We start from the raw sequence: 13,842 nt of genomic DNA, 5'->3' as shown, positions 1-13,842 counted from the left end.
ATTCTGTACTGATTACGTGTACAGGAGTAGCAGTTCTGCCTTTTTGTATAAGAGCACACGCAACAACCGCCGCAACAACCGCAAAGATCTTCATTCTTCTGGCTGAAGAACCTTTTTACAATGACTGGCGTGAATCCAGCTTGCCTTTCCTTCGAGCTTCACTGAGGTGCTTGTAACGAGTAGGACTTGAAAAGGACCATCAAATCTTGGGTCTAGACTTTTCCTCACGTGTCTTTTAACAACGACCCAATCTGCTGGTTCTAGCTTATACGTCAACTGAATCAGGACCTGGAATGGAAGCAAATACTTGTGCATGCACCTTGGTCAATTGTTTGTCAAGCGTTGATACATAATCTGTTAGTCTACCATACTGCATTTGGAGCACCTGTGGAAAATAACATCCTAATCTGGGAGCCGACCCAAATAAGATCTCATATGGGCTGAGACCTGTTCTTTTTGTGGGCGTGTATCTTACTGAGAACAAGGCTAATGGTAGACACTCGGTCCATGGTTTCCCGTTTTCTACCATTGCTTTTTGGATTTTCAATTTGAGAGTCCCATTTAGTCTCTCAACCTTCCCACTGCTTTGTGGATGGTATGGTGTATGTAGGGCTTGACTTATGCCTAGAGCTGACAACACATGGTTCATGATTTCACCCGTAAAATGAGTTCCTCTGTCGCTCTCGATCACCTCTGGAACTCCATATCTGCACACCACCTCGTTGATCAGTTTCTTTGCTGTGGCTACGGCTGTAGCTTTGGTTACTGGAAAAGCTTCTGGCCATCCTGAAAAGAGATCAATACAAACAAGCACATACTCCTAGGTACCAACTTTGGGTAGTTGAATATAGTCTATCTGCAGTCTCTGGAACGGATATATAGGTCTGGGTGTGTGCTTCTGTGGTACTTTTACAGTTCTTCCAATATTATGTGTTGCACAGATCATGCATCCTTGTGTAAAACTGCTGGCCATCACACTAAACCCTGGGGCATACCACACCTTGTTTACCAAGTCCATCATTGCCGTTTTTTATTGGTGTGTCTCTCCATGTGTTATCTGGGCCATCATTGGGAACATTGTCTTAGGCAGGCACAGTTTATTCTGGCATTGCCAGAGGCCATCTTTTCGTAGCGTTGCTCCTTGGGCCGTCCACTTGTCTTTTTCTTCTTTTGTTGCTTGTCCTTGAAGTTTTTGCCGTAGTTCCGGGCTTACAGCTGGTCTTGTTTCCTCTGGATCTTTTATCTGACATACGGCTGCTAACACGGGTAGCTTCTGTGCTGCTTGCTTTTGCGGCTTGGTCTGCCAAAGCATTTCCTTTTGTCTCTGGTGAACTCACCTTAGTGTGAGCTTTTAATGTTTACTACTGCTAATTGAGAGTCAGAGTATATATTTGCTGTCTTTCCTTCTGCATGTTGGCATGCTGCTGCCAGGGCCTTAAGCTCCACTTCTTGTGCTGAGCGGGACGCTGGTAAGGAGGCTGCTTATTGTAGGACTACATCTTCGGTGGTTACTGCATATCCTGTAAGAAAAGATCCTTCTACAAAATACCTTGAACCATCCACAAAGAGTATTTAGGTCTGGGTTTTGGAGTGGGGTATCTTTTACATGTGCGAAGCCCACTGTTTCCTGGGCCATAAGGGCCATAAAATTATGTTCATCAGTTTCAGACAAAAATTGTGACCATACTTTACCTACGTCTTCTCCCCCCTTGCTCCAAAGGCAGTAAGGTAGCTGGGTTCAATGTAGTACAGCGGTGTAAAGTAACCTGCTCAGGGAGAAGAAGCGCACAGGTTAATCTCAAATGTCTTGCAGTGGACAAATGCTTAGGTTGTACTTGAGTTAGAATAGCAGTAATATATATATCATGTGGTGGAAATGCCAGGACCAAATCTGAGGCCTTGTTTAACATTGAATTTACAGCAATGATAGCTCTCACACATGATGGGGAACCTCGGGCCACAGGGTCTAGTCTAGCTGAATAATATACTATCGGGCTCTGCTGTGGTCCATGACTTTGTGTGAGAACCGCAGTGTCATGTCCATTTTGTTCAGTACAGTACAAAGTATATGCTTGCGTAGAGGTACTCCATGGATTGGTGTCACAAGCCGCTACCAAACACAACTCCTCCTCATTCAGCTGATAATCCAGAATACTTTGAGAATCTCACTTTTATCAGGTTCTGCAAATACTTGATTAATACAAAAACAAATAAAAATAAAACATTCCCAAAAACTTTACATCAAATTAACAATGTCCAGACAAGTTTTGTTTTGCCTTCTCCCTCATCTAAATCCATAAAGACTCGTGTGAGTGATGTCAGTTCCTTCACCCTTCCCCCCTTTGTGGACTCTGCGAGAGTAATGTAGCAGAGTTCAAAACTACATCTCAACATAACACTAATTTAACCCCCTGTAATGTACAACAGCCTGAAACAAAAATGACTTTTTCCTGACAAACATTTGATCTTTACAATGACATAACTCATGTGTGAAATCAAAAACAAAACAATTGTAGTTAGTTATTCAATAAAACAGAAAATATTATCTCTGATCACATTAATTACTGCAAACCAATAAACAGTATATAAAAATAGGGAACGGTGGGGGGCACATACATTTTCAAAACCCCGTGTCTCACAGTATCTGTAGTTTAATACATCTGAATTAACATCAAAACACATGAAATCTGATCACATCATAACACATAAATATCGTAACTTTTATAACCAACAGCGCTTGCGCAAAAGAGAAGAAATGTATTTCGGTTTGTAGACATTACTGATATATATATATCTCAGCAGTGCATATTGAGATCCCTCTGTCTCATCAGCCCTGCAGACTGCACCCAGTCAGCCCCCCTCCTCCTCCTCTCAAACACAGCACACTTTAGGGGGGAGGGAGGTCACAAACTCGCAGCTTCTCACAATCTTAACACTTTCAATGCCGGCAAAACAACATACGTATCTGCAATCATTTATCACACCATTGTACAGGAATTATCTACGTTAATGTTTAACCGTACAATCTGACGGCCACCATCTCTATATTATGATGACGTGTTGTTTCATCAGTGAACTAAAACTGGAACTTCTGTAAATAGAAAAAACACTACAAATGACAAAATTAACAAGGTGATTATTTCATACTGATTTGGTTGGGCCGGGCGTGGCCACATCCTACGGAGGGGGCTTATAAAATCCACCTTCTTGTGTGAGTACCGGATATAACGGAACAACAGGTTTAGGTGTACCAAGATGGCCTCCTGGGGCGGGGAGTGGTGCCGAAGGCGTGGCATATATGGGAGGATCGGGGCGTGGAAAGTGACATGATACACAATATTCAACTTGGGGCGGGTTCTGTTAACCACAACTGGGACACTCCCACGAAGTTAGAATTCCACCGTCGCCATTATAGGGCGGTGGCTGGACACGTTCTTTGTAATACACATATTTGATGATTTTACCCTTTCTGTCTCGTATTTCTTGCTCAGTAAACTTGTCTTTAGTTATGGCTATGGCTGTTCTTTGCCAAGCTAATGCTTCATCTAACTTTCCTTCGTCACTTAATCTTCCCTTGTTTTCCCTAAGAGCTGCAGCCCATTCTCCTGGTTGTAATCTTCCATCTATAAATATGCCACATATGTGCATAACTTTCTTACTATTTTCTACATTCTTCTTGCCTTCTCTTTTTTCTACTATCTCTTTTGCGGTTAATGAACCACATTCCTTTGCCTGTCTCTTTGTTTTAAACACATTAACCATACTGTTCTATATTTAACACCGTCCTGAGAATGAAACCTTATTCTCGATGTTTCTGAACACAAAACACAATTTTTATTTATTTATTTTTTTTTTTTTTAACACAATTATAACTGACTGTCTGTCTCTGTCGTCTTAATGGTATCAACCTATACCCTGCGACCAATTAAATTAAATTATTACACCTGTCGTCTTAATGGTATCAACCTATACCCTGCGACCAATTAAATTAAATTATTACACCTGTCGTCTTAATGGTATCAACCTATACCCTGCGACCAATTAAATTAAATTATTACACCTGTCGTCTTAATGGTATCAACCTATACCCTGCGACCAATTAAATTAAATTATTACACCTGTCGTCTTAATGGTATCAACCTATACCCTGCGACCAATTAAATTATCACACTTATACTTATCACCTATGCCGGCGAGACGCGACTATCTATACTATGATTCTTGGAACCACACAGCGGGTTAACTCTCTGTCGCTGAGAGTGTGGCCGGGATCGACTCCAAATACCTCGGTATCTTATCACCTGCTCACTCTCCCACACGGATAAGAGCCAATATTCATAAACATGAACTTAACCTTACCGTGTTTTATTTGAAGCTGATCAGACTTCCTGGGAGCGTGGCTGGTGATTCGATGTTGAGGCGTCTGGGGGTCGTCGATCACGGACACGGCTTATCCCTCGAGTGTGGCCCCACGTCGAGCGCCAAAATGTTCGGGTACTAATCAGTCTCAACCGGCAGGGATAATACGCTGAGTTCGTACGAAAGGAATCACACCACACAGAGTCTGGTACAAAGCTCCTCACTCAGCATCAGGCGTCCCTGATTTATTTATTACACACATTTGTTCTATATCTCCTTTCTCCTGGGGGTGGGTACATGTTATCACACTTTTATAAAAGCACGTATCACTGTAAGCCTCTTGTTACTTTGTGTCATCCTTGGATAGGTTCACCCTTATCTGGTCCTTTAGATATGTCTTCATAGTTCATAGTTTGTTCATACCAGGAAGTGACTTGTTATTTTATTAGTGCGTAGTCCCTGTTCAGGGGCCATCTTGCCACGTATACTTATCTAATCCTATTACTATTGCTTCATCACAATTATGTACACAACTCTATAGTCTATATTTTATTAAAGAAAGAAAATTATTATAAACATTAACTTCTGTCCACTCCATCCTTCACACTATGTTACCTAGAAGAATAACAAACTGTGCAAGGATGGAGGTTGTAGGAGCAAGGAGAAGTTGTCTGTAAAGTTGGTGGATGCCTATTTTCCATTTTGCAGTCCCTTGTCTCCCTCTTGTGGCCTCCTGGAGGCAACTAGCTGTGCAAAAAAAAGACAGCCTGGCGGCCGGCTGTTGCAGTGTTGCCCTCTCAGGCAACACTGAGTGACTGACTGAGCCTCACCGTCTTATATAAAGTTCAGACGGAACTTTGCACGTGTCATAGTGGAGCCCTCAGGATTCCAGAGCCAGCTTTCTGACATCATAATGGGGCCTCAGAGATAAAAGCCTGGGCCCAGGCAGTGTTGGTCAGTGCTGCTCAGCAGGCAGCACTGGACTGGACTGGATTACAGCTGATACAAGGTGTGAAGGAACAAGGGGTGGCTGTGGGCATGCACTTGCTGCCGCTGCCAGTGTTTATCTGCATGGCAGCAGGGCATTTGGGCGTTGCCAGGAAGGCGTTTTTATGTAGATTCCTCCTCTTTCAGCACTGCATTGTGGTGCAAGCAAAAGAAGCAAATCCTGTCTGGCTTCCTCTCCGGCCTTTATTCACCTCCCGTGTAGCTGTGAGTGTGTGAGCCTGCAGGGCCCCATGGAATTGCCTAGAAGTAGGCTGAATCGCTGCAAGGGCTGAACAGCAGTATCGGGCAGGCTCGGGCAACGCGCGGCCCGTTCGGGTTATCGCTTCTCGGCCTTTTGGCTAAGATCAAGTGTAGTATCTGTTCTTATCAGTTTAATATCTGATACATCCCCTATCTGGGGACCATATATTAAATGGATTTTTAGAACAGGGAGATGGAAATAGAGCTTGCTCTGTCCACTCCACGCATTGACCTGGTATTGCAGTATTTCCAGGACCGGTGCACCCTTTCCTTATGTGTTGACTAAAAGCAGATTCCAAAAGTGTTTTTTGTCTTTGCTATTGTTTCTGTCTTTCTGAAGGGATCTCCCCTTTTAATCCCATTATTTCAACACCTGTTGGACAATGCATGAGTGATAATGAGCTCATTGATTAAATGCAATTAATGAATAGATTGCCACCTCTTGTTGTGTGTCGTCTGTGTTTCTGTGTTTCCGGCATTTCACATTGGAACACCTCATTCACCTTCCTTGTCTTCTCTCCGCCCTCCCTTTTAGGTAAGTTAAAGAGCTGCACCTGAGCCAGCCACTGATTGATTGATTGATTGATTGATTGATTGATTGATTGATTGATTGATTGATTGATTGATGCAGCACAACAGTCAAATAGTGGAGTGGAGTAGGGGAACAGCAAACAGCCAATAAAGCAGCCCGCCCGCTCGCCTGCCCGCCACAATGGACCTACCTGTGTACACTAGATGGATGTGATGGAATGTACTGTCGTCCCTACATTTCAAGAAGAAGTAAGAATTGCAGTTGCAACAAAGCCTTGCTTGCCTACAAAGAGAGCAGCAATTTGGATTTGTTACTATGTTACCTAGAAGAATAACAAACTGTGCAAGGATGGAGGTTGTAGGAGCAAGGAGAAGTTGTCTGTAAAGTTGGTGGATGCCTATTTTCCATTTTGCAGTCCCTTGTCTCCCTCTTGTGGCCTCCTGGAGGCAACTAGCTGTGCAAAAAAAAGACAGCCTGGCGGCCGGCTGTTGCAGTGTTGCCCTCTCAGGCAACACTGAGTGACTGACTGAGCCTCACCGTCTTATATAAAGTTCAGACGGAACTTTGCACGTGTCATAGTGGAGCCCTCAGGATTCCAGAGCCAGCTTTCTGACATCATAATGGGGCCTCAGAGATAAAAGCCTGGGCCCAGGCAGTGTTGGTCAGTGCTGCTCAGCAGGCAGCACTGGACTGGACTGGATTACAGCTGATACAAGGTGTGAAGGAACAAGGGGTGGCTGTGGGCATGCACTTGCTGCCGCTGCCAGTGTTTATCTGCATGGCAGCAGGGCATTTGGGCGTTGCCAGGAAGGCGTTTTTATGTAGATTCCTCCTCTTTCAGCACTGCATTGTGGTGCAAGCAAAAGAAGCAAATCCTGTCTGGCTTCCTCTCCGGCCTTTATTCACCTCCCGTGTAGCTGTGAGTGTGTGAGCCTGCAGGGCCCCATGGAATTGCCTAGAAGTAGGCTGAATCGCTGCAAGGGCTGAACAGCAGTATCGGGCAGGCTCGGGCAACGCGCGGCCCGTTCGGGTTATCGCTTCTCGGCCTTTTGGCTAAGATCAAGTGTAGTATCTGTTCTTATCAGTTTAATATCTGATACGTCCCCTATCTGGGGACCATATATTAAATGGATTTTTAGAACAGGGAGATGGAAATAGAGCTTGCTCTGTCCACTCCACGCATTGACCTGGTATTGCAGTATTTCCAGGACCGGTGCACCCTTTCCTTATGTGTTGACTAAAAGCAGATTCCAAAAGTGTTTTTTGTCTTTGCTATTGTTTCTGTCTTTCTGAAGGGATCTGCCCTTTTAATCCCATTATTTCAACACCTGTTGGACAATGCATGAGTGATAATGAGCTCATTGATTAAATGCAATTAATGAATAGATTGCCACCTCTTGTTGTGTGTCGTCTGTGTTTCTGTGTTTCCGGCATTTCACATTGGAACACCTCATTCACCTTCCTTGTCTTCTCTCCGCCCTCCCTTTTAGGTAAGTTAAAGAGCTGCACCTGAGCCAGCCACTGATTGATTGATTGATTGATTGATTGATTGATTGATTGATTGATTGATTGATTGATTGATTGATTGATGCAGCACAACAGTCAAATAGTGGAGTGGAGTAGGGGAACAGCAAACAGCCAATAAAGCAGCCCGCCCGCTCGCCTGCCCGCCACAATGGACCTACCTGTGTACACTAGATGGATGTGATGGAATGTACTGTCGTCCCTACATTTCAAGAAGAAGTAAGAATTGCAGTTGCAACAAAGCCTTGCTTGCCTACAAAGAGAGCAGCAATTTGGATTTGTTACTATGTTACCTAGAAGAATAACAAACTGTGCAAGGATGGAGGTTGTAGGAGCAAGGAGAAGTTGTCTGTAAAGTTGGTGGATGCCTATTTTCCATTTTGCAGTCCCTTGTCTCCCTCTTGTGGCCTCCTGGAGGCAACTAGCTGTGCAAAAAAAAGACAGCCTGGCGGCCGGCTGTTGCAGTGTTGCCCTCTCAGGCAACACTGAGTGACTGACTGAGCCTCACCGTCTTATATAAAGTTCAGACGGAACTTTGCACGTGTCATAGTGGAGCCCTCAGGATTCCAGAGCCAGCTTTCTGACATCATAATGGGGCCTCAGAGATAAAAGCCTGGGCCCAGGCAGTGTTGGTCAGTGCTGCTCAGCAGGCAGCACTGGACTGGACTGGATTACAGCTGATACAAGGTGTGAAGGAACAAGGGGTGGCTGTGGGCATGCACTTGCTGCCGCTGCCAGTGTTTATCTGCATGGCAGCAGGGCATTTGGGCGTTGCCAGGAAGGCGTTTTTATGTAGATTCCTCCTCTTTCAGCACTGCATTGTGGTGCAAGCAAAAGAAGCAAATCCTGTCTGGCTTCCTCTCCGGCCTTTATTCACCTCCCGTGTAGCTGTGAGTGTGTGAGCCTGCAGGGCCCCATGGAATTGCCTAGAAGTAGGCTGAATCGCTGCAAGGGCTGAACAGCAGTATCGGGCAGGCTCGGGCAACGCGCGGCCCGTTCGGGTTATCGCTTCTCGGCCTTTTGGCTAAGATCAAGTGTAGTATCTGTTCTTATCAGTTTAATATCTGATACGTCCCCTATCTGGGGACCATATATTAAATGGATTTTTAGAACAGGGAGATGGAAATAGAGCTTGCTCTGTCCACTCCACGCATTGACCTGGTATTGCAGTATTTCCAGGACCGGTGCACCCTTTCCTTATGTGTTGACTAAAAGCAGATTCCAAAAGTGTTTTTTGTCTTTGCTATTGTTTCTGTCTTTCTGAAGGGATCTCCCCTTTTAATCCCATTATTTCAACACCTGTTGGACAATGCATGAGTGATAATGAGCTCATTGATTAAATGCAATTAATGAATAGATTGCCACCTCTTGTTGTGTGTCGTCTGTGTTTCTGTGTTTCCGGCATTTCACATTGGAACACCTCATTCACCTTCCTTGTCTTCTCTCCGCCCTCCCTTTTAGGTAAGTTAAAGAGCTGCACCTGAGCCAGCCACTGATTGATTGATTGATTGATTGATTGATTGATTGATTGATTGATTGATTGATTGATTGATGCAGCACAACAGTCAAATAGTGGAGTGGAGTAGGGGAACAGCAAACAGCCAATAAAGCAGCCCGCCCGCTCGCCTGCCCGCCACAATGGACCTACCTGTGTACACTAGATGGATGTGATGGAATGTACTGTCGTCCCTACATTTCAAGAAGAAGTAAGAATTGCAGTTGCAACAAAGCCTTGCTTGCCTACAAAGAGAGCAGCAATTTGGATTTGTTACTATGTTACCTAGAAGAATAACAAACTGTGCAAGGATGGAGGTTGTAGGAGCAAGGAGAAGTTGTCTGTAAAGTTGGTGGATGCCTATTTTCCATTTTGCAGTCCCTTGTCTCCCTCTTGTGGCCTCCTGGAGGCAACTAGCTGTGCAAAAAAAAGACAGCCTGGCGGCCGGCTGTTGCAGTGTTGCCCTCTCAGGCAACACTGAGTGACTGACTGAGCCTCACCGTCTTATATAAAGTTCAGACGGAACTTTGCACGTGTCATAGTGGAGCCCTCAGGATTCCAGAGCCAGCTTTCTGACATCATAATGGGGCCTCAGAGATAAAAGCCTGGGCCCAGGCAGTGTTGGTCAGTGCTGCTCAGCAGGCAGCACTGGACTGGACTGGATTACAGCTGATACAAGGTGTGAAGGAACAAGGGGTGGCTGTGGGCATGCACTTGCTGCCGCTGCCAGTGTTTATCTGCATGGCAGCAGGGCATTTGGGCGTTGCCAGGAAGGCGTTTTTATGTAGATTCCTCCTCTTTCAGCACTGCATTGTGGTGCAAGCAAAAGAAGCAAATCCTGTCTGGCTTCCTCTCCGGCCTTTATTCACCTCCCGTGTAGCTGTGAGTGTGTGAGCCTGCAGGGCCCCATGGAATTGCCTAGAAGTAGGCTGAATCGCTGCAAGGGCTGAACAGCAGTATCGGGCAGGCTCGGGCAACGCGCGGCCCGTTCGGGTTATCGCTTCTCGGCCTTTTGGCTAAGATCAAGTGTAGTATCTGTTCTTATCAGTTTAATATCTGATACGTCCCCTATCTGGGGACCATATATTAAATGGATTTTTAGAACAGGGAGATGGAAATAGAGCTTGCTCTGTCCACTCCACGCATTGACCTGGTATTGCAGTATTTCCAGGACCGGTGCACCCTTTCCTTATGTGTTGACTAAAAGCAGATTCCAAAAGTGTTTTTTGTCTTTGCTATTGTTTCTGTCTTTCTGAAGGGATCTCCCCTTTTAATCCCATTATTTCAACACCTGTTGGACAATGCATGAGTGATAATGAGCTCATTGATTAAATGCAATTAATGAATAGATTGCCACCTCTTGTTGTGTGTCGTCTGTGTTTCTGTGTTTCCGGCATTTCACATTGGAACACCTCATTCACCTTCCTTGTCTTCTCTCCGCCCTCCCTTTTAGGTAAGTTAAAGAGCTGCACCTGAGCCAGCCACTGATTGATTGATTGATTGATTGATTGATTGATTGATTGATTGATTGATTGATTGATTGATTGATGCAGCACAACAGTCAAATAGTGGAGTGGAGTAGGGGAACAGCAAACAGCCAATAAAGCAGCCCGCCCGCTCGCCTGCCCGCCACAATGGACCTACCTGTGTACACTAGATGGATGTGATGGAATGTACTGTCGTCCCTACATTTCAAGAAGAAGTAAGAATTGCAGTTGCAACAAAGCCTTGCTTGCCTACAAAGAGAGCAGCAATTTGGATTTGTTACTATGTTACCTAGAAGAATAACAAACTGTGCAAGGATGGAGGTTGTAGGAGCAAGGAGAAGTTGTCTGTAAAGTTGGTGGATGCCTATTTTCCATTTTGCAGTCCCTTGTCTCCCTCTTGTGGCCTCCTGGAGGCAACTAGCTGTGCAAAAAAAAGACAGCCTGGCGGCCGGCTGTTGCAGTGTTGCCCTCTCAGGCAACACTGAGTGACTGACTGAGCCTCACCGTCTTATATAAAGTTCAGACGGAACTTTGCACGTGTCATAGTGGAGCCCTCAGGATTCCAGAGCCAGCTTTCTGACATCATAATGGGGCCTCAGAGATAAAAGCCTGGGCCCAGGCAGTGTTGGTCAGTGCTGCTCAGCAGGCAGCACTGGACTGGACTGGATTACAGCTGATACAAGGTGTGAAGGAACAAGGGGTGGCTGTGGGCATGCACTTGCTGCCGCTGCCAGTGTTTATCTGCATGGCAGCAGGGCATTTGGGCGTTGCCAGGAAGGCGTTTTTATGTAGATTCCTCCTCTTTCAGCACTGCATTGTGGTGCAAGCAAAAGAAGCAAATCCTGTCTGGCTTCCTCTCCGGCCTTTATTCACCTCCCGTGTAGCTGTGAGTGTGTGAGCCTGCAGGGCCCCATGGAATTGCCTAGAAGTAGGCTGAATCGCTGCAAGGGCTGAACAGCAGTATCGGGCAGGCTCGGGCAACGCGCGGCCCGTTCGGGTTATCGCTTCTCGGCCTTTTGGCTAAGATCAAGTGTAGTATCTGTTCTTATCAGTTTAATATCTGATACGTCCCCTATCTGGGGACCATATATTAAATGGATTTTTAGAACAGGGAGATGGAAATAGAGCTTGCTCTGTCCACTCCACGCATTGACCTGGTATTGCAGTATTTCCAGGACCGGTGCACCCTTTCCTTATGTGTTGACTAAAAGCAGATTCCAAAAGTGTTTTTTGTCTTTGCTATTGTTTCTGTCTTTCTGAAGGGATCTGCCCTTTTAATCCCATTATTTCAACACCTGTTGGACAATGCATGAGTGATAATGAGCTCATTGATTAAATGCAATTAATGAATAGATTGCCACCTCTTGTTGTGTGTCGTCTGTGTTTCTGTGTTTCCGGCATTTCACATTGGAACACCTCATTCACCTTCCTTGTCTTCTCTCCGCCCTCCCTTTTAGGTAAGTTAAAGAGCTGCACCTGAGCCAGCCACTGATTGATTGATTGATTGATTGATTGATTGATTGATTGATTGATTGATTGATTGATGCAGCACAACAGTCAAATAGTGGAGTGGAGTAGGGGAACAGCAAACAGCCAATAAAGCAGCCCGCCCGCTCGCCTGCCCGCCACAATGGACCTACCTGTGTACACTAGATGGATGTGATGGAATGTACTGTCGTCCCTACATTTCAAGAAGAAGTAAGAATTGCAGTTGCAACAAAGCCTTGCTTGCCTACAAAGAGAGCAGCAATTTGGATTTGTTACTATGTTACCTAGAAGAATAACAAACTGTGCAAGGATGGAGGTTGTAGGAGCAAGGAGAAGTTGTCTGTAAAGTTGGTGGATGCCTATTTTCCATTTTGCAGTCCCTTGTCTCCCTCTTGTGGCCTCCTGGAGGCAACTAGCTGTGCAAAAAAAAGACAGCCTGGCGGCCGGCTGTTGCAGTGTTGCCCTCTCAGGCAACACTGAGTGACTGACTGAGCCTCACCGTCTTATATAAAGTTCAGACGGAACTTTGCACGTGTCATAGTGGAGCCCTCAGGATTCCAGAGCCAGCTTTCTGACATCATAATGGGGCCTCAGAGATAAAAGCCTGGGCCCAGGCAGTGTTGGTCAGTGCTGCTCAGCAGGCAGCACTGGACTGGACTGGATTACAGCTGATACAAGGTGTGAAGGAACAAGGGGTGGCTGTGGGCATGCACTTGCTGCCGCTGCCAGTGTTTATCTGCATGGCAGCAGGGCATTTGGGCGTTGCCAGGAAGGCGTTTTTATGTAGATTCCTCCTCTTTCAGCACTGCATTGTGGTGCAAGCAAAAGAAGCAAATCCTGTCTGGCTTCCTCTCCGGCCTTTATTCACCTCCCGTGTAGCTGTGAGTGTGTGAGCCTGCAGGGCCCCATGGAATTGCCTAGAAGTAGGCTGAATCGCTGCAAGGGCTGAACAGCAGTATCGGGCAGGCTCGGGCAACGCGCGGCCCGTTCGGGTTATCGCTTCTCGGCCTTTTGGCTAAGATCAAGTGTAGTATCTGTTCTTATCAGTTTAATATCTGATACGTCCCCTATCTGGGGACCATATATTAAATGGATTTTTAGAACAGGGAGATGGAAATAGAGCTTGCTCTGTCCACTCCACGCATTGACCTGGTATTGCAGTATTTCCAGGACCGGTGCACCCTTTCCTTATGTGTTGACTAAAAGCAGATTCCAAAAGTGTTTTTTGTCTTTGCTATTGTTTCTGTCTTTCTGAAGGGATCTCCCCTTTTAATCCCATTATTTCAACACCTGTTGGACAATGCATGAGTGATAATGAGCTCATTGATTAAATGCAATTAATGAATAGATTGCCACCTCTTGTTGTGTGTCGTCTGTGTTTCTGTGTTTCCGGCATTTCACATTGGAACACCTCATTCACCTTCCTTGTCTTCTCTCCGCCCTCCCTTTTAGGTAAGTTAAAGAGCTGCACCTGAGCCAGCCACTGATTGATTGATTGATTGATTGATTGATTGATTGATGCAGCACAACAGTCAAATAGTGGAGTGGAGTAGGGGAACAGCAAACAGCCAATAAAGCAGCCCGCCCGCTCGCCTGCCCGCCACAATGGACCTACCTGTGTACACTAGATGGATGTGATGGAATGTACTGTCGTCCCTACATTTCAAGAAGAAGTAAGAATTGCAGTTGCAACAAAGCCTTGCTTGCCT

General features: G+C 45.6%; 6 non-coding genes across 6 annotated transcripts; all 6 read left to right on the top strand.

Moving 5' to 3' along the window:
* Nucleotides 1-5,685: 5,685 nt before the first annotated feature.
* LOC142688022 (U2 spliceosomal RNA) lies at nucleotides 5,686-5,876 on the top strand. Its single transcript, XR_012857192.1, has one exon. It is a non-coding gene; the product is annotated as a U2 spliceosomal RNA (small nuclear RNA).
* A 1,296-nt stretch (nucleotides 5,877-7,172) lies between these two features.
* LOC142687945 (U2 spliceosomal RNA) lies at nucleotides 7,173-7,363 on the top strand. Its single transcript, XR_012857122.1, has one exon. It is a non-coding gene; the product is annotated as a U2 spliceosomal RNA (small nuclear RNA).
* A 1,304-nt stretch (nucleotides 7,364-8,667) lies between these two features.
* On the top strand, nucleotides 8,668-8,858 carry LOC142687944 (U2 spliceosomal RNA). The gene has a single exon (XR_012857121.1). It is a non-coding gene; the product is annotated as a U2 spliceosomal RNA (small nuclear RNA).
* Nucleotides 8,859-10,154: 1,296 nt separating this feature from the next.
* LOC142687943 (U2 spliceosomal RNA) lies at nucleotides 10,155-10,345 on the top strand. Its single transcript, XR_012857120.1, has one exon. It is a non-coding gene; the product is annotated as a U2 spliceosomal RNA (small nuclear RNA).
* A 1,300-nt stretch (nucleotides 10,346-11,645) lies between these two features.
* On the top strand, nucleotides 11,646-11,836 carry LOC142687940 (U2 spliceosomal RNA). The gene has a single exon (XR_012857118.1). It is a non-coding gene; the product is annotated as a U2 spliceosomal RNA (small nuclear RNA).
* Nucleotides 11,837-13,128: 1,292 nt separating this feature from the next.
* LOC142687939 (U2 spliceosomal RNA) lies at nucleotides 13,129-13,319 on the top strand. Its single transcript, XR_012857117.1, has one exon. It is a non-coding gene; the product is annotated as a U2 spliceosomal RNA (small nuclear RNA).
* Nucleotides 13,320-13,842: the final 523 nt, after the last annotated feature.

The sequence above is a fragment of the Rhinoderma darwinii genome (assembly GCF_050947455.1).
Source record: "Rhinoderma darwinii isolate aRhiDar2 chromosome 5 unlocalized genomic scaffold, aRhiDar2.hap1 SUPER_5_unloc_24, whole genome shotgun sequence".
Lineage (NCBI taxonomy): Eukaryota > Metazoa > Chordata > Amphibia > Anura > Rhinodermatidae > Rhinoderma > Rhinoderma darwinii.
Note: the sequence above shows the minus strand (reverse complement) of the source record. Positions and strands in the feature narration are given on the sequence as shown.